This window comes from Lynx canadensis, chromosome C1 (assembly GCF_007474595.2).
Source record: "Lynx canadensis isolate LIC74 chromosome C1, mLynCan4.pri.v2, whole genome shotgun sequence".
NCBI lineage: Eukaryota > Metazoa > Chordata > Mammalia > Carnivora > Felidae > Lynx > Lynx canadensis.
In genome coordinates this window covers 152,862,956-152,883,426 of record NC_044310.1, presented here as the reverse complement: position 1 = coordinate 152,883,426, position 20,471 = coordinate 152,862,956, and positions in this window count along the sequence as shown.

The following is a 20,471-nucleotide window of genomic DNA, read 5'->3' as shown; positions in this document are numbered from 1 at the left end:
CAAAGTTCCTTACATCTGGATTCATTGCCATGATTTGGTGGTAGCTTTTGATCTGACTTGAGAGGGTGTAAGTAATATGTGATAAATTGCTTAGCAAATTAGAAATTAGGACCTTTGACCTGTTGAATTAGGCTAGGGCACCTTTAAATTGAAGAGAGGTAGTTTTCGACATGCAAGGCAAGAAACTAAGTACTCAGTGACAGGTATAACTTCTTCCTTACTATTATGTCTGAAAATGCGGGGCTGTTTCCTTAATGGGCTTTGCTGCTTGGAGATTAGACACCCAAGCCAAAATACTGAGCTCACTCTTATTTGGCGGACTTCTTGATATTTACAAAAATATTTCTGGACGTTGCCTTCTACCCAGAGTCATCACTGTTTTAGCAATTTGCCAACCTTCTGAACGTCTTCAAGATTTGGGGCTTGCCAGAAAAATGCCATGGAGAAAATGTAAAATCCTATCTGCTCACAAATACCATTTTTGTCCGATCAAGTGTGAAAAAAATCATTAAAAATATTCTGAGGTGCCTTGATGTAACTGCTTGGCCATTATCATAAATACTGATTTCTTGGACTGTTTTATAGACTTCCGCTTTGAAATTACTTTTATTACTAAAAGTAGGAAACAGTGGCATGTGAGAATCTGAGTGGAGAAGTTGTGATTTAGAAAATATATTAACAGGGGCGCCTGGGTGGCGCAGTCGGTTAAGCGTCCGACTTCAGCCAGGTCACGATCTCACGGTCCGGGAGTTCGAGCCCCGCGTCAGGCTCTGGGCTGACGGCTCAGAGCCTGGAGCCTGTTTCCGATTCTGTGTCTCCCTCTCTCTCTGCCCCTCCCCCGTTCATGCTCTGTCTCTCTCTGTCCCAAAAATAAATAAACGTTGAAAAAAAATTAAAAAAAAAGGAAAATATATTAAGAAACCTCATCATCATTAATAAAGTGGTCAAGGCCAGCCCTCAGTATAGAGGTTCATAAAATCCCACAGAAGAAATAAAGTTTCCAGATATTTGGTAGATACTGAGGGTAGACAGAGAAAAGGGACATTCTCCTGTAATTCTCAGCTAATTTGGTGCTGTCTCTGGTCTCCAAAACCATTCTTCTTCTCAGAGAATGACAATGACATGACCGTGCATAAACATTCTGTGGAGATCTGGAAACTAGATAGCAACATCAGGGTTACCAGTTCCCCAAGGTAGGACGATCAGCAGTGCTTGGAGAAAGATAGCTTTGCATACCACCTTTGATTCTGCAGTCTTGAATTGCTCATCTGTAAAACACTTTTGTGTTGACTGAAGGATCTGTGAGTCGGAATGAACAAAGACATATTCACGTTATAGCAGATATGTGGACACACACTTCAGTCTAAGTGTCAAAGCTCAGCAGACATTTTTATAAAAGGAATCTCACTTGCCAAGAGTGACACTTGAAAACTAGCTTCACTTAGCATGTCTGAGTCTCATGAAGATTACACAGCAGCCAAAACACTATTGAAGGCACTAGAAGAAATAAATAAGCACCTTATCACTCAGTGATTTTGCCTTGATTTTCTTCTGACTGATAGAATAAATGTTAAATAGCATAGGGTGTCAGTTGGGCATATGTGCTAGCCCATAATTAACCTATATTTTACTTAGAAAGGGATTTATTACAATATGTTCCTATCAATCTAATTACTCATAATTGTTCTAAGATATTTTCTGTATATCTAATAGAGGTGGCAGTTGCTTGGACATAACTAAATTTTCCAGCTTCCTGAGTTCAGTCTTTCTTTGCTTTATAATATAAATTTCTTAAGCTCTCATCCTGTTCAGGCAGAAAACCTAGTCATTGCTCCTCATTAACAATGTCTAAAAGCAGGGATTTTCTGAGTCTTAGTTTTCTAATCACCTCTTGCTCTGATTTCTCGCTTCCATGTATTCTTTTTTCTAAGTTTATTTATTTTGAGACAGAGAGAGAGAGAGAGAGAGAGAGAGAGAGAGAATGAGTGGGGGAGAGGCAGAGAGAGGAAAAGACAGAGAATCCCAAGCAGGCTCTGTGCTGGCTGTCAGGGCAGAGTTGACCCCCACATGGAGCTTGACGTGGGGCTTGAGCTCATAAACCATGAAATCATGACCTGAGGAGAGGTCAAGAGTCGGATGCTTAACCGACTGAGCCACCCAGTTGCCCCTTGGTTCCACAGATACTAGATGTGGCTTGAATCTCAACCTCCTGCAGCTGCTCTTATCCCCATTTGGTACTCATCCAAAGGTATTTCACAGACTCTTTGCAATTCCCTAAATCAGTCAGGAGAGATGAAATGGTACACAGGCGAGAGTATTCCTCGTGTCTGGGTATCTTGGGAGTTACATCCTAGTCTAATACCAGAAATGACTGGAAACTGAATTCTGGATACCCCTGTTCTTAAAAATTCCTCAGATTTTCCTGCATAGTCACTGCTTTCTCTCTGTAGACAATCCTAGTCACCCATACTTCTACAACTGATTTTGTCAACTGTCCTTTTATTTTTTTTCAACGTTTTTTTTTTTTTTTTATTTATTTTTGGGACAGAGAGAGACAGAGCATGAACAGGGGAGGGGCAGAGAGAGAGGGAGACACAGAATCGGAAACAGGCTCCAGGCTCTGAGCCATCAGCCCAGAGCCCGACGCGGGGCTCGAACTCACGGACCGCGAGATCGTGACCTGGCTGAAGTCGGACGCTTTAACCGACTGAGCCACCCAGGCGCCCCTTAAATTTTTTTTTTCAACGTTTTTTTTTTATTTATTTTTGGGACAGAGAGAGACAGAGCATGAACAGGGGAGGGGCAGAGAGAGAGGGAGACACAGAATCGGAAACAGGCTCCAGGCTCTGAGCCATCAGCCCAGAGCCTCAACTGTCCTTTTAAAGAACCCTGCGACTGACTGACAGAACAAGCAAGACTCAAGAAGAAATAAGGAAACACATTTTCTCTGCTTCGATTGCCCGCCCCCTCCCTCCCACCGCCTACCCCAATGCTCACTCAAGCCATCTCTATGGACTCTTCTTCCCTCTTCCCTGAGTAAAATCTAGGAGGGATCCCGTGACTTTTGATCCCTTTCCTGTCATAAACATCTTTAAATCACAAAAAGTAGACTTAGTTGAGCAATTAGAATGCTCTGTGCTCTTAACAGTCAATACTTTGAAACTCATTTTAATTTAAAGCTTCTCCCTCAGGCCCAGTTAGGGTTCTACTGAGGGCAGAATGCCTGAAGCATCACCTCTGTTTGGCTCCACACCTCACTGCCCTTCTCTTCCTCCTCCACAGTGAATAGCTCTGGCCCCTTCAGTTTGCAAGTGGAGAGAGAGGAGAGGTAAAGGGCAGGGAAGATTGGCCTTGACTGGAACCCAGATAATTTGGTATTAGTTTCATCTAGGAGAGCAGATGTTTTACATTTAAAGTCATTTATTTTCTTAAATTTGAGTCATTTATTTTCTCCTGCACTGTATTCATGAGTTCTTTGGAGGATCCTTCAGTTCTGGAGACTTCTGACCTATCCAGTTCTTTTAATTCAGGCAAAGAATTCATCTAGCTTAGTATTTCCCTACGGGTCCCTAATTTCCTATGGTCCATTTGACATGGACTGTCTCTCTCTTATGAAGTGCCACACTTGGGAAAAGTGCATTTAAGTTGATCTTAAGATATCTTCTTTGGTGCTCACTTGCCCCACTGGGAAACACTCACCATCCGTGTATTTCAGATGTATTCCCTACAGAACTGCTTCTCTTTGCTACCCTCAGAAGCCAGCCAGCCACAACCACTCGTCTTTAGGAAAGTTTTTAGGAACCAGTTCTTAAAACGTTAGTCAAGTTCCTTGAAGAGTGGTCTTGAAACCTTTCTCACATAGCTTTGGCTAAAGGGGAAGTCCCCTCTTGTCCACCAAGATAAGGGAAGTAGAAGGAATGCATCGAACTCTCTTCAGAGAATCTTCCCTTTAATTTCCGGTCTCATTCTTCCAACCGGTCCAATATTATTTGGTAGATTATTCGGTTGTAGGGGTTCAGCTAAGCATGGCCGTGCTTGCTCACAACCACCTCCTTTGGAAGCCCTGCCCAGGAACCTAGCTTCTGGTTTTGCAATGTAAGTTTGGATGCCACCTACTCTGGGGTCTCAGCCGAAAGTAAAACAAACACTGTTGCATTTATATTTTGTTATATGAAAAACAAGATCTAGTTTTCTAAGAGGATCTCCTAGTCATATTTTGAAACAAGAAAATTTCAGTGGCTCTAATAAATGGTTGTTCTGCACTGTCCCCTAAAGACACTGTATCGTACTGTGCACTGCCCTTGGGTTAAGGTTGGAACTGAAATCAGCTGAAGTTTCATGGTAACTCCACAGGCCTCTAGTGTACCTATAGAAAAAAATATGCTTACGTATAAATATTTCTTGAACTCCTTTGGTCATACTGTTCAGTAAAAAATGATCTGCTAGAGTAGGGAGAAAAAAAGGCAGAGTGCAGAGGAGTTGGAGGTTTTCTCTCCCCCACGCTTTAGGAGGATGATTTTTTTCAGACACAAAGATGGCTATCAGAAATGAAAATTAGATGAAACATCTATGAAATTGGAATGGTAATAATGATATTTTCCTCTTAGGGTAGATTATTATTGTGAGTATTGTTTACATACTCAGAATTTAAACAGTGTCTCATAAGTAGTGAGTACCTATTAAACGTTAGGAATTATTATCATTATCATTATTAAAGTATCCATTACTGCTGCTTTTCACATCTGTATCCCACAAATCCAGAAGAGTGTTCAACATGTGATAGAATGTAATAGTTGTTGAATACATGAATGAATGAGTCTGCTAAGTAGTATTGGTGTCCCAAATGTTCAAAAATATGTTTTGTTTAAATATTGCTAGATGGTGCTTCTTGGAGGTGAGAATTATCTTTCTTCTTCATTGCTGTAGTTTCCATGCCTGACATGACCTTCCAAGCACTAACGCCTAATATATAAACATTTTTAATAAGTAGGACACACTGTTAGGATGTTTCCTATTTGAAATCAGATTTGGACTTTTTGCAGAAATGAGTAAGTTAATTCTAGAATCATGGTTATTGGAAAGGTTGTCAGCTCTTGCTTCTATCTTTCAAAATTGTGAAAGGATCAAACCTACTAAAATACTAAAATTTATGAAACTATATACACAAGTGAAGCTCCTGAAGGCTGCTTCTTCAAATTCCCTCTCTTTTTTTTGCAGAGAAAAATCATTGTCTTGAGTGAGTTGTTTATTATGTGGGAATTAAGAAACAATATATTGGCTGCCTATCGTGTTTTTAGGTATTATATAGTTGCATTCATTATGTTTGCATATTTTTCTGCAACTTGCTTTTTTTGAGCAACATTACATTTCTGAGCTTTAATTAAATTAAATCAATTGAATTAAATTAAAATGATGTGTGCGGTTTCTAGCCCATGTCAACTGTTGTGTAATATTCCACTGAATAAGAAAAGAGAAGAAATGTTTACTTGACTTCCTGTTGATGTATATTCAGGTTACTAACCAATTTTGCTTTTTCATTAACGAAATTAATGGCTTAAGCTGAGAAGTGAAAGCACTGAGTCAGCAACGTTACTGGATAGTTTCCATCCGTCTCTAAACCAGTTAACTCTACACTCTGAACAGCAGTAAAGTGTTCTTTCCGGGGCACCTGGGTGGCTCCGTGGGCTGAGCGTCCGACTTCGGCTCAGGTCATGATCTCGCAGTTCATGAGTTCAAGCCCCATGTCGGGCTCTGTGCTGACAGCTCAGAGCTTGGAGCCTGCTTCAGATTCTGTGTCTCCCTCTCTCTCTCTCTGCCCCTCCCCTGCTCGTGTTCTGTCTCTCTCTCTCTCAAAAATAAATAAAAAAACATTAACTTTTTTTTAAAAAAGAGTTCTTCCCCCCCAAATCCTCTTTAATACATAATATTGTTGAACTGAAACATTTTTGCCTATGATAAGTGTTCTTATTATAGTTATCGTGGTTTTATTAAATTATTACCTATGTGAATTTAGGCGCATTTCCCTATTAACTAATAAGATTAAGCTTGTTAATTAATAATCCAATGACCTGATTTTTAATAGGATAATTTAATATTTTTATAAAATTTTAGGCTTATATCTCCCATATAGTTTTGTGTTTTCTTTACTCTTTGTTTTTTTTTTTTTTACATCTTTTGTTGATTTAAGAGATTTTCATAATCTTTTCTTTTTTATTCACCTACTTATTTGGAAGCCTTACATGACATTTATTTTCTTCTTAAATTTTAACATACCTATAAACTTTAACCTTCTTCAAGAAAGTAAAAATTATTTAGTATTTCTATTCTTCTTCTGGATACATGCCCAAACTCAACATACTTTATTTATTTTTATTTTTTAAAGTTTATTTACTTAGTTTTGAGATCTCTCTCTCTCTCTCTCAAAACTAAATAAAACATTAAAAAAATAAAATGTTATAAAAAGGGGCACCTGGGTGGCTCAGTGGGTTAAACTGAGACTTCAGCTCAGGTCATGATCTCACAGTTTGAGAGTTTGAGCCCCATATCAGGCTCTTAGCTGTTGGCATGAAATTTCCTTCGGATCCTCTCTTCCCCCTTCTCTCTGCCTCACCCCACTTGTGCTCTCTCTCTTTCTTGCTCAAAAATATATAAAATATCTAAAAAATAAAATGTTATTTACTTTTGAGAGAGAGAGAGGGAGAGCAAGTGATTGGGGGAAGGGCAGCAAGATAAAGAGAGAGAGAAAGAGAGAGAGAATCCCAAGCAGTCTCTGCCCTGTCAGCGCAGAGCCCAATGCAGGGCTCAAACCCATGAACTGTGAGATCATGGCCTGACTTAAAATCAAGAGTCAGATGCTCAACCAACTGAACCAGTCAGGTGCCCCCAACATACTTTATTAACCCAATGCCCAACAGTCCCAATTTCGGTTTAATAGTTCAAAATTTAAGTTTATCTCTAAAACATAAGTCACCCACCCAACACAGTGTTGGGGTGCCTGAGTGACTCAGTCTGTTAAGCGCCTGACTCTTGATTTTGGCTCAGGTCATGATCTTATATTCCTGAGATCAAGCCCCACGAGGGGCAATGGACATGGAACCTGCTTAAGATTCTCTCTCCCTCTCCCTCTGCCCCTCCCCCACCCTCTCGTGTGCACATATGTGTTCTAAATCAATCAATAAATAAAACACACAGAACGTTAAATTTACCAATATTTTATGAATCTTTGTTTCCTGAGATAAACTGAAGTTCTAGGACATGGGACAAGGTTACAGGGAAAGACGAAGAACTGGGAGGGAACAGTAATGTCATCCTCTCAGCTGGTATCAGCTATTTTCCCTCAGCACATGGAACCTAATGCTCCTCTTCCTTCTGTCATCTATTTTTGCTGGTGACACACATTACAGTCTAATTGTTATTGTTGTTGTTTGGATTTTCTCTCTTTTCTTCTTGATGGTTTTTAAGATTTTCTCATTATCATCATTGTTCTGCAGATGACATTTCCTTTTTAAAAAAATGTTTATTTATTTTTGAGAGAGAGAGAAAGAAAGAATTTATTTTTGAGAGAGAGAGAGAGAGGGCACATGAGTGGGGGAAGGGCAGAGAGAGAGGGAGAGGATTTGAAGCGGGCTCTTCACTGAGAGCACAGAGCCTGACACGGGGTTCAAACTCACAAACTGTGGGATCATGACCTGAGCCGAAATCAGAGGCTTAACCCACTGAGCCACCCATGTATCCCTACAGTATTTCTAAATGTAGATTCATTTTATTTAGCCTGCTTGGTATTCATGGTATATTCCCAAAGTAACATTTTCTTTCAGTGCTGGATAATTATTATAAATATGGCTTCAGAAAACTACTGTATTTTTTCTTTCAGTCTCATTTAGAACTCCATTGGCATTATTGAGTTTAAGTAGGAGGTTTTCGGTTTATTCTTCATATTTCAATGGCTCTTTTTGTTTCATTCTCTCAGGCCAGGTTCTGCCCAAATACATTAGGAGAATATTTTAATTCATTAATTTTCTTTTGCCCTTGTGTCTGGTCACAGTATATACCAACCATTGATTGCCCCCCCAAGTGACTATAATTCTCATTTTCAAGACTTTGAGTTGGTTGATTGTCTTACCAGCTACTATACCATGTTTGCTTTTTTTGTGTGTGTGTTACTTAATTTTTTTGCTCTTTTAAAATGAAACTTGTTTCTCTCATCTCTGAGCAAATTAATCATATTTATGTTAAACGGCTTGTCAAACAATTCCATAAATATATTATCTTTTCCAGCAGTGCTTTCCCAACATTAATGGATATATGAGTTGCCCAATAGTTATGTTAAAACATGGGTTTTGATTAAGCACGTCTGAAGTGACGCCTGACCTGAGATTCCACCTGTCGGACAAGCTTCAAGGTGATACTGATGTTTCTGGTGCAAGGATCAAAGTCCCAGAATTTATATCTATTGTTTGGCATCTTTTACTGTCTTTTTTAGCCTTCGATGCTTTCATGTTTTGGGGATATTTGCTTTCAGACTTATTTTTTTGAGTGGAAACTATTTAGTTAATTTTGATCACTTATTTTCTTCCTTAAGCAACTTCTACCCACCTTGCCAACTCCCTGGATTCCTGGTTTGGAATCAAGTGTTTTAATTTTTTTTAATGTTTTTATTTATTTTTGAGACAGAGAGAGACAGAGCATGAGCCGGGAGGGGCAGAGAGAGAGGGAGACACAGAATCTGAAGCAGTCTCCAGGCTCTGAGCTGTCAGCACAGAGCCCGGCATGGGGCTTGAACTCATGAACTGCAAGATCATGACCTGAGCCAAAGTCGGATGCTTAACCGACTGAGCCACCCAGGTGTGCCCCTGGAATCAAGTGGGGTTTTTTTGTTGTTTTGTTTTGTTTTGTTTTTTATTTTTTTATGTTTATTATTTTTTTTAATATATGAAATTTATTGTCAAATTGGTTTCCATACAACACCCAATGGAATCAAGTGTTTTAATGATGACTCATCCTCCTGGTGTGTGTGTGTGGGATATCGATGACATGTCAATGTATTCAAGGAGGCCGTGCACAGCCTTACTCCTTCCCTGTCTTGAGGCCATATCCTTGTCCAACCTCCCCAAGAGGTCAGCAGCAATAGTTCCTTTTTTTTTCACCCCCAGCCTTATTTCACGAGTGGAACAGAGGAGCTCCTCCCCAAGCCCCTGGCTTCAAGCAGTTTGATCTGTTTCCATTTCTGGTGTCACTATCTCACAGCGAACACTTTTAACCTATTTTATTCCCAGGTAGCCACACTCGTGGGTTCAATAGGCCCGTGTCTTCAATTCCACCCACCAATTTGCATTTCTGTCGCATTATCTCCACAGAAATGTTTGTCTTCTTTTTAAACACAGATACATATTTTGGTTTCCTCTTTTCAGATTTTACTTGTCATTGTTACGGATTTGAGCAGAAATGGTGGGTCAAAGTGTGAACGTACACAGACATCTCAACCAGATACCGTTTCCTGCAATTTTTAGCTGTTTCAGAGCCTCTGTCTTCGGAATGAAATTCAAGCACAGACCTAAAAAAAAATAATACAAAGGTAATAATTGTTGGCAATAGTAAGTTGGTACCATTCTTTGAATATATCATTTTAACTAATTCAGTCTGAAGGTTTTGTTTTAGAAAAGGGCATTTTTCAAAATGAAGTTCAAATACTAAACCTGTGTGTGAAAAACGTTCCAGAAGTCATTTAAAAAGTGTTATGGAGAGATATCACATATAAAAATGTAACTTCCCCAAAAGCATAAACAAAAATAAAGTATTTGAGTATGTCTTATTGGTCACCTTTAAATTTGTATCTGCTAAACCCATAACTGAACATTAATTCACACATTTAGTGACTGCCTATATGTGTCTACGATGAGTCTGGATAATTCAGTCTGCAAGTCCCTCTGTGGTATGAAATTCATAACGTCGAAAGGGACCTTTATCTGGTACAACTGTTTTCTTACAGGGCTAGCTAATAAACTACTTCAGAAAAATAATGTAGCTGAAGCTTTCTTTCAGAAATATCAAAACAGGCTGCTGCAACTTACTTTTGTACCATATTCCAGGGACTTTTATGCCGAGTGGCAGTGGAGTGGAGTGGAATATTCTCACAGCAGGGGCAAGGGATCCTAGCCCATCCCTAATTCTGCCCCCAATAAAAGAGATTTTAAGGCAACTCATTCTGGTTCTTTGTGCCTCAGTTTCATCTACAGAAAACAGAGACTTTTACTTGCTCTCACAAATCAGTGTGGGGCTGAAATGAGGTAACAGGCATGAAGAACTTTTTAGAAAGTTAAATAAGAAATATGGTAAAAAGGAAGACAGCCAATTCAGATTAGCTATTTGTACTGCCACACTTTCAAGACCATGGCTAACTCACTCCTGTTCAGAAAAGACAATAAAGGACTGAATTACTTTGGTGGTCAAATCAAATTGTATGGGCAGACGGCCCAAGTAAAATACACTTCCTTTAATGTAACGTGGCTTTCCAGGAGGCCCTGGGCTAAACAGTTCCTTACTCTGCTCCCTCTTACTGCCATTCTTTTTTTTTTTTTTTCTCTTTTACAACATGCTTCCTACCTTTTGGTGAGTGGGTCATGGGCTCAGAACAAAGTCGGAAGCTAAAACATATTTCAGCAATTAGCAGCCTGGAAACTCAAGCTGTTTTTGGCAATATTGTAAAAAGATGATTTCAGCACCTTTCATCCCCAGCTTGTTTGATAATTCACATTCCCATGTCCTTGGACTTGGAAAGCTCTCCAGTGCTAGAGGCACATTCTTAGGTTGGTGAGGAAAGTGTAAGCAACTTGAAGATGCTAAATAGGGACATTAGCCACATCTGAACTAAATATACTGAGTTAGTGGGGTTTTGTTCGTGGCCTGTTCTCTCTATTTTTAAATGCGATTGTACTCAGAGCTATTCTGAACATTTTAGTTAACTCCCTGCCATCCACCTACCTATCTTATTATTAGCTACTCTTTCCAGAAATATTTTTCAAGAAGTTAAAAAAGAGATGAAACAAAATGTCTTCCAAACTGCTTCTACCTCTGGCTTCAGAGGAGTGAACCGACTCTTAGCTGCTTTTGTATCTCATTTCTTGGAGGCAGGAACATCTGAAAGCCAAAAAGAGACTAAGGAATTTGGTCTGGAAATGGAAAGTCCTTTATATTTTAAGTCACTTTACATCCTCGGATGCAGGTGACAATGTTTCATTCAGGAAAAAGAATTAATGTTGTCCTTCTTTAGTGAAAATATGAATGGTGTTATCAGCATTAGCTAATAAGCATAATTACAGCTGCAGCAGAGTTGGTTGAAATTAGGAATCACCGTTTTTCCAACACTCCAAACCGCAAGCAAATGTTTCCTGACCAAGTCAAGTGTGTGGGTCTTGTTTGTCTCCAAATAGGGTCTAGATACAAAGTCTCTCAAATAACCAAGAGCCTAGAAGGGGGCTACAGGAAACTAGCATTAGCTTAATGCCAGGAATTTGTATCCAGGATTTGGGCTACTCGGGGTCTTTTTCTTCCTTTCTTCTCTTTGGCTGTTTGTTCTGGTAACTGGCGCAAAGATTTCTAATTCCAAAATTGCATGACCGAAAGGTGCCAAAAAAAAAAAAAATAGCATTTGGATCATAATCTATTTTTGTACATGTTTAACATAGCGTATCAAAGTAAGAAAAAGGTATACAGTTGGCTGGAGAGTGGCAAAAAAAACTTCCATATCAAGAGATTAAGGTTCTGGTCCTCACTCTGGTCATCCTGTGTATTACTGAGAAACGAGTCTCTCAGCAGGAGATGCAAGTCAAAATATGTTGCTACCTTTGCCATTTCACATTGCAAGATAATAGTGCTAGAGTCCTCTGCCGGGTCCTGTGAATCCGAGTCCTGGAGAGTGAAGCTCGGTTGCTATCTTGAAAAGGGCCCACAGAGGATTCTGATGCGTTGCTTCACTGACAAACACCGAGCCAGCTCATCTTTACCTTTCCTTAACACCTCGAGTCTCTGACTTTGCCTACATATGGGGACTCTAGCGAGCTGTCACAAAGAACCAGGGAAGAATAACACCATGTTTAAGATATGTAATATATTTGAAGGTGAGTTCGCGGGTAAAAGAATTCTGACAGTACTTACAACGTGTTTTCAAACAGATGAAGACTTCTGACAAAGAGCAGCTAATTTTACAATTGGGCAGTAGGCCCAACTGTAGGAATATTAAATACATAGGCAAGAAAGAGTTTTTCCTCCTATTCTCTTCTTTGCCAAATTACTTTAGTCAGAGAATCTTTCTGAGTCTACACAGGAGCGGTCTTAATTCTCAAAAAATTCCTCAAATTTTCCTAGGTTTTCTCCTCTACCGCTGCAAAGAATAATTATCATGATGTCAACTTGTAGCACGCTTCTTCTCCTTTGCTATAATTCCAGCTTGCTGGCTTTCTGTCTTCCTGAAGCACCAACCTCATTACTGCTACAGGACCTATACTGTTTTTCCAAAGTCTAGTTCCTTCCCCCATTCTCATGTCTGCCTGCCTTTGGCCTCCTCAGAGAAGTCTTTCTTAACTCCCCACTCTAAAGTGACTTTTCCAACCCACTTCCTCCCTGTCATGTTACCCTGTTTTATTAGGTCTTCGTAGCACTTAACTACTACCTGAAGTAATGTAGTTTATTTCTTTGTTTGCTTGTTTACTGCTAGTTTCATTAAACTTGCATGCAGTTAGTTTAGTTGCATGTAGTTCCTTAGTGCCATGACATTTTCTATTTTGTTTCACACCCATCTAGCAGAATGGGTGCACCATAAATGTTTATTGAATTAATAATCAAAAACGTGTTGTTTTTCCTACAGTTATTGTCGAATAATAAGCAACCTCGAGAGTATGAAGTAGTTACTATACAGAGCAATGTTAACAGTCTTATGCTTTACCTTCTTAGAGCTTAAGTGCTAGATAAACATCCTTGAGAATTAAAACTTAAGGGGCACCTGGGTGGCTCAGTCGGTTAAGCATCCGACTTCAGCTCAGGTCACGATCTCATGGTCCATGAGTTCGAGCCCTGCGTCAGGCTCTGGGCTGATGGCTCGGAGCCTGGAGCTTGCTTCCGATTCTGTGTCTCCCTCTCTCTCTGCCCCTCCCCCGTTCATGCTCTGTCTCTCTCTGTCCCAAAAATAAATAAACGTTAAAAAAAATTAAAAAAAAAAACTTAAGCATTAAGAGAAAGAGGCATAATATAAGAGAGATGTAATACAATAATACAGTGTTATAAGATGCAAGTATAAAAAATAAATATGTGTGGGACACCTGGATGGCCCAGTCGGCTAAGCGTCCCACTCTTGATTTTGGCTCAGGTCATAATCTCATACTTTGTGGTATTGAGCCCTTCATTAGGCTCTATGCTGACAGCATGGAGCATGTTCAGGATTCTCTCTCTCTCCCTCTCTCTCTCTCCCACCCCCACTCATGCGCGCACGTGCGCTTGCTTTCTCTCTCAAGAAATAAACTTTTAAAAAAGTAAGTATTTGCAATACATGTACTTGTGTGCCTGTTAGTAATCTTTACTTCATCATTTTCTGAAGAGCTTCTTGCTGTCTCAGAAACAATACAAGAGTAATAAGTATTATTTGGGTTTCTTTTAGTTGTAAGAGACTGAAAACCAAAGAAAGTTCACCTAGGCAAAAGAAGGAACTATGGGTTCCTGCATTGGAACCAGTAGAAGGCATCCAGCACAGAGGGACAATGGAATTAGGAAACTACTGCTCCCAGCACAAGTCCTAAGACTTTCTTCTATGCTTCTTTTACTTCTACAGTAGACTGACTTCTTCCAAATGACAGAGGGCCTGGGCAGTAGCTCTAAAGTCACATGGTTTCACTGACAGAGAAGACCTGAGTCTCGTCTCCTGATTCCTATTCGGAGAAAACAAAACAAAGGAACAAAACAAAATAAGTCTGTAAGAGACTGATAATCCAGCATTCATCAGAATTCTACCTTTGAGCTTATTAAATCTGGTAAGGTAATGTGATGGCCCAGCCTGTGTCTGGGGACTGTACCTTTTTTAATCGATCATAGCTGGATAAGAAGTTATCTCTGGAAGGATCAGCAAAATCAGTAGAAATATAGCAACACTAATTCAAATCATAAGATTTGAAAACATGGGTTGAGGGAAAGGTGATTTCCCCTGTGGGAGTTTCTATTCTTAAAAGAAGAAACAGTAAATATCTACTAGGTTTTAATACTTTCCTTCCTTAGAGGGCACCTCATTGCCTAAAATTAGGGTGACCATGAATCCTAATTGTTTTTTTTTGCCTCTTCTGCTAAAGAAATGGTTAACATATTCCCACTACGCTCAGAATTGTCTTGATTTTAACACTATAAAATATGCAATCACTTTACCTAGAAACCACTGCCAATCAAGTTCCAGGGATATATCTAATTAACTAGTATGTTCCCAGAAATTTTCCCAGTTTTATATAGAGATTCAAATAAAGTATTTCTTTTATTAAGGAAATTACAATCTGATGGGCCACGGACTTCTCATCAGCAAACATATATACCATAAAGCAGTATAATGATATATTTAAAGTGTTGAAGGAATAGAACTATCAACTCAGAAAAAAAGATCAACCCAAAATTCTATTTGCAGTGAAATATTATTCAGAAATGAAGTGCAATAAAAACATTCTAATATAAAGAAAAACTAAGGTAATTCATCACCAGTATGTTCCTCTAATGGAAATACCATGGAAGTTCTTCAAAACATGGGGAAGAAATAATATCACAAATCAGTTTAGATAATCAGAAATGAAGAAAGCTCAACAGAATTGGTAAATATCTGAGTAAAGATAATTAGTTATTCTTCTCTTAAGTTTTCTATTTTAATGGTTGAAAGTTAAAATTATAACGCTGCTAATGGGATCTTCAATGCATGTTGCTATAATATGTAAGACTGCATAACAGGGGAGAGTACAGGGCTTACATGTTGGTAAAATTTCTACATGCCACCTGGAGTGATGAAATTCTAATTCCATGTATCGTAAAATGTCAAGTAGATGTATTATAATATGTAGATCATGTGCTAGAATATATGTACAGATATATAGTTAAACCACAGTAAGTAAATTAAAATGGAAGGCTAAAAACTTTCAAGTAACAGAAAAGAGACAAGAAAGGAGGAAGATAGGGATAGAAAACAGAGGAGTCACGCAGAAAACAAACAACTATATGATAGACCTGTACGTGGCAATAATGATGCTAAATCATGGTCTAAATACAAATCAAAGAAGGAGATCGTCAGAATAGATTTAAAGATATGGCCGAACTATCTGCTGGCTACAAGAAACTTCAAAAGTTATAGTAAAGGTAAGTGAAAAGTAAAACCATGAAAGAAACAATAGCATGCAAACACTAATCAAAATGAAGCTAAAATGGTCATATTAATATCAGACAAAGTGGACTTCACAGCAAAGGATGACCAAGGATACAAAGGTGCATTATTATAATAATAAAAGGATTGATTCCCCTAAGACATCATGATCTTACATATGTAACAGCAGAACTTCAAAATAGATGAAGCAAATATTAACAGAATTGAAAGGAGACATAGGAAATACTACAGTCGGTAGTTGCAGATTTAAATATACCTCTCTCAGCAACTGACAAAAATAACAGACAGGGAATTAGCAAGGATAGAAAACAACTCAAAACCACCAACAACCTGACTGGATGTAACTGGCACTTGTAGAATACCTATCCCCAAAATGGCACAAATATGTATTCCTTTCAAGTACACACGGAACAAATTCACGAAGATAGCATATATCCGGGGTCATAAAAAATTTTAATGCATTTTAAGGATTTAAAATGATACAAAACATTATTTCTGATACAAAGATTTGTGATCATAAAAAGAGAAATTAATAACATAGTTGAGAGGAAATTCCCCAAATGCTTGGAAATTACAGTTTTAATAATCTATTAGACAAAGAAGTCCAGAGGGAAATTAGAAGATACTTTTAGCTGAATGAAAATAAAAACACAGTTTATCTAAACGTATGGGTACAGCTAAAGTGATGCCTAGAGGGACATTTTTAGTATTAATTGCTATTTTTTTAAGAAGATCTCAATTTGACCATCTAAGCTGCCATTTTAAGAAACTAGAAAAAGAGGAGTAAAAATGACCTCAAAGCACGAAGGAAGTGCATAAAAAAAGCAGAAGTCAGTGAAATCTAAAACAGTAGAGCAATAGGTAAAACCATAAAACCAAAAGCTGGCCCTTAAAAAAGTTCAATAAAATTGATGCACTTCTAGCGAGGCTAATAAAAAATGAATAAGAAAGGACACAAATGATTGGTATCAGGAAGGAAAAATGGGGTATCACTACAGGCATTTAAAAACAATAAGGAAATACTATGAATGATTCTTCATCCATAAATTCAGCAACATAGAAGACATGGATCCATTCCCCAGAAACTATAAACCACCAAAATTACCCAAGATGTAATAGCCTGAATGATTTTATAAACTTTAAACAAATTGCATTCATATTTTAAAATCTTCCAAAAAAATCTCCATAGCCAGGTGATTTCACTAGCAAATATTGAAAAAAAAAAAATAGCATCAGTGCTATACAATCTCTTCCAGAAGATTGCAAGATGATCGATCACTTCACAACTAGGCCAGCATTATCCTAATTTTAAAACACTATGCAAAGGCAGTATAAAATGAATAACATAGATAATACTGATGCAAATATCCTCACCAAAATGTCAGCAAATAAATTCAGAAATATATAGGGTGCCTGGGTGGCTCAGTGGGTTAAGTGTTTGACTTCAGCGCAGGTTATGATCTCATGGTTTGTGGGTTTGAGCCCTGCATCGGGCTCTCTGGTGTCAGTTCAGAGCCCACTTCAGATCCTCTCTCTCCCACTCTCTCGGTACCTACCTTCTCCCTGTCAAAAATGAATAAACATTAAACAAAAAAACCCGGAAAAATGTAAAAAGAATAATATACCATGACTAAGTCATATTTTTCCCCAGGACTACAAACCTAGCTTAGTATTCAAAATCAATTTAATGCCTCATATTACCAGTCTAAGAACAGCCACATGATCATATCACTTGATGCAGAAAAAACACATGACAAAATTAAATAGCAATTTTTGATAAAAACTCTCAGCAAACGAGAAATAGAAGTGAACTTCTTCAATTGGGTAAATAGTATCTATCCCTGTGCCCCTTCCAAAAAGGTAGCATAATAATTAATGGTGACATAAAATTATGAAGAAAACAAGGTTGTTCACTCTCATCATTTCAGTTCAGCATCATACTAGAAGTACTAGGCAAAGCCATAGGGCAAAACAATTAGTAATAATAATAAAATATGCAGAAGATTAGAAAGCAAGATATAAAACTATTTCTATTCACAGAGAACATGATTGTTCATATTAAATATTCCCTAGGAATATCCAAAAAACCTCCTAGAAATAGTAAGTGAGTTTAGCAAAGTCACAGAAAAAAAGTCAACACACCAAAATCAATTATATTGCTATTGTTATATAGCAGTAGTGATGAATTTAGAAAATGAAATTTAAAATATTCATTTTAACATTTAAAAAAAAATGAGAAACACGGGTATAAATCTATTTCACATATGGAATCTGCATGCTGAAAACTACAAAATGCTTACAAAAAAATGAAAACAAGATTGAAATGAAAGTAGAGGCATACTGAGTTCATGGATTAGAAGACTTGATATAGTAAATATGCCAATTCTCTCCCAGATAAATCTACAAACTTATCTCAGTTCCTGTAAAAATCCCAACAGGTCTCTTTGTGGATATAGGTAATCTGATTGTAAAATTTATATGGAAAGGTAAAGGAACTAGAAGAACTACAATGATTTTGAAAAAGGAATAAAATTGCACTACCTGATTTTAAGACTTATTCTAAAGTTACAGTAATCAAGTCAGACTGATATTGACAAAAAGGTAGAGACATAGATCAATAGAACAGAACAGATCCAGAAAAAGTCCCATGCAAATATGGTCTATTGACATATTTGTACCTTTTGACCTTTTGACAAAGGTACAAATATAATCTAATTGAGAAAGTACAGTCTTTAAACAAATAATGTTAGACCAATTGTACATCCATATACAAAGAAATGAACTTTGAACTACATTATGATCATTACACAAAAATTAATTCAAAGTCCAGTAAAACCTTGGATTGCCAGTAACTTGTTTTGCGAGTGTTCCACAAGATGAGAAGACATTTCTGATAAATTTTAATTCGATAAATGAATGATGTCTTGCAATACAAGTAGTATGTGATGCCGAATGTCACATGATCACAACTGAGCCAGTATTCTTGAAATTCCCTTTGACATACAAGTGCTTTGGATTACATGCATGTGTCTGGACCCTTATGAGGTCTTGCTGTAAATCATTGAGCTAAAGTTAAAAAGTTAAACTATGAAACTATTAGAAGAAAACATCTGGTAAAATCCTTATGATTTGAGTTAGGCAAAAATTTCTTAGACATGGCACTAAATGCATGATCTATAAAAGATAATGTACATAAATCGCATACCTGACATAAGGCATATATCCAGAATATGTAAAGAACAATAAGAGCTATATATTCAACAATTTTTTAAAAAGCAAGCCAAATAAGCAAAAGACTTGAAAGACACTTTTTAAAAAGTAAACAGAAAAGGCATCTAGAAAGGCATAAAGTATATAGAAAACTATATAGAAAAGGCAAATAAGCACACTGATGATGATTTGCATCATTAACCATTAGGAAAATGAAAAATAAAGCCATGATAAGATATCACTCCACACCAGTTAGAATGACTAAAATAAAAATAACGACCATATCAAGTGCTAGAGAGGATGTAGATCAACTGGGACTGTCAATCATAGCTGGTGGGAGTGCGAAATGGGAGAGACATTCTGGAAAATAATTTGACAGTTATATATATAAAGTTAAACATACACTAATCATATGACCCAGTAATTCTACTCCTACATATATTTACCCTAGAAAAAAATGAAAACATTTCCACACAAAAGCCTATAGACAGATATTTATAGTACATTTATTTTTTGTAGCAAAAAGCCCAACCTTGTCCAAATGTCCTTCAATGGGTGAATGGAAAATCCAACTATGATACCTACCTACAATGGAATGCTACTTATAAATAAAAAGGAACAAATTATTGATATTTGCAACAACTTGGGTTCATCTCAGAGACATCATTCTTAGTGAAAGAAGCCAACCTAAATAGTTATATGACGTCGGGTTCCATTTATATGACGTTCATGAAATGATAAAAGAATAGTGATGGAGAATGGATCAATGGTTACCAAGGGTTAGGAGTAAAGGAGGATGATTTAAAAGGAAGTATTAGGGAGTTTTTTGGGATGGTGAAATTGTTCTGTATCTTGATTATGATAGTTAGATAACTATATACGTGTGTTAAAATTCATAGAAGAGTACACAATATGTACCACTATTATATCAGTATGTACTGATTAGAAAGACCAAGATCTAAAACAGATAACAAATGTTGGTGAGGATACAGAACAACAGAAACTCATTCAGTGCTGGTAGGAATACAACATTATACAGTCACTTTGGAAGGAAGTTTGGCTGTTTCTTACAAACCTAAACCCAATCTTTCCATACAATCTAGCAATTGTGCTCCTACATCCCCAAATGAATTGAAAACATGTCCACACAACATTCTGTACGTGAATGTTCATAGAAGCTTTATTCATAGTCAACAAAACTTGAAACCAATCAAGATATCCCTCATTAGGTGAGTAAATGGTGATACATCCAGACAATAATAAGATAAGGATTCAATGATTCACTGATGAAAGAGGTCTCAAGCTACAAAAAGACACGGATGAAACCTAAATGCATACTGCTAAGTGAAAGAAAGAACTCTAGAAAGACCATATATTCTATGCTCCAACTACATTATATTCTGGAAAAGTCAAAATTATAGAGACAGTAAAAAAATCAATGGCAGCTAGGGGTTGGGAGTGCTGGGGGAGGGATGAAGAGGTGGAACATGGGGATTTTTAGGGCAGATAAATTATTATGTATGATACTGTAATGGTGACTGCATGAAATTATGCATTTGGCAAACCCATAGAACTCTACAACACAGTGAACCTTAATAGTAATAATAATGTATAAATATTAGTTCATCAACTGTAACAAATGCACTACTCTAATGCAAGATGTTAATAATAGAGGGAACTGTTGGGGAGGTGGTGCAGAAAGATGAAGGAAGGAAGTATACGGCAATTTTCTATACCCTCTGCTCAGTTTCTCTGTACGTAAAACTGTTTTAAAAAATAAAGTCCATTGAGGCACTTGGGTGGCTCAGTTGGTTAAGCGTCCAACTTCAGCTCAGGTCATGATCTCACAGCTCGTGAGTTAGAGCCC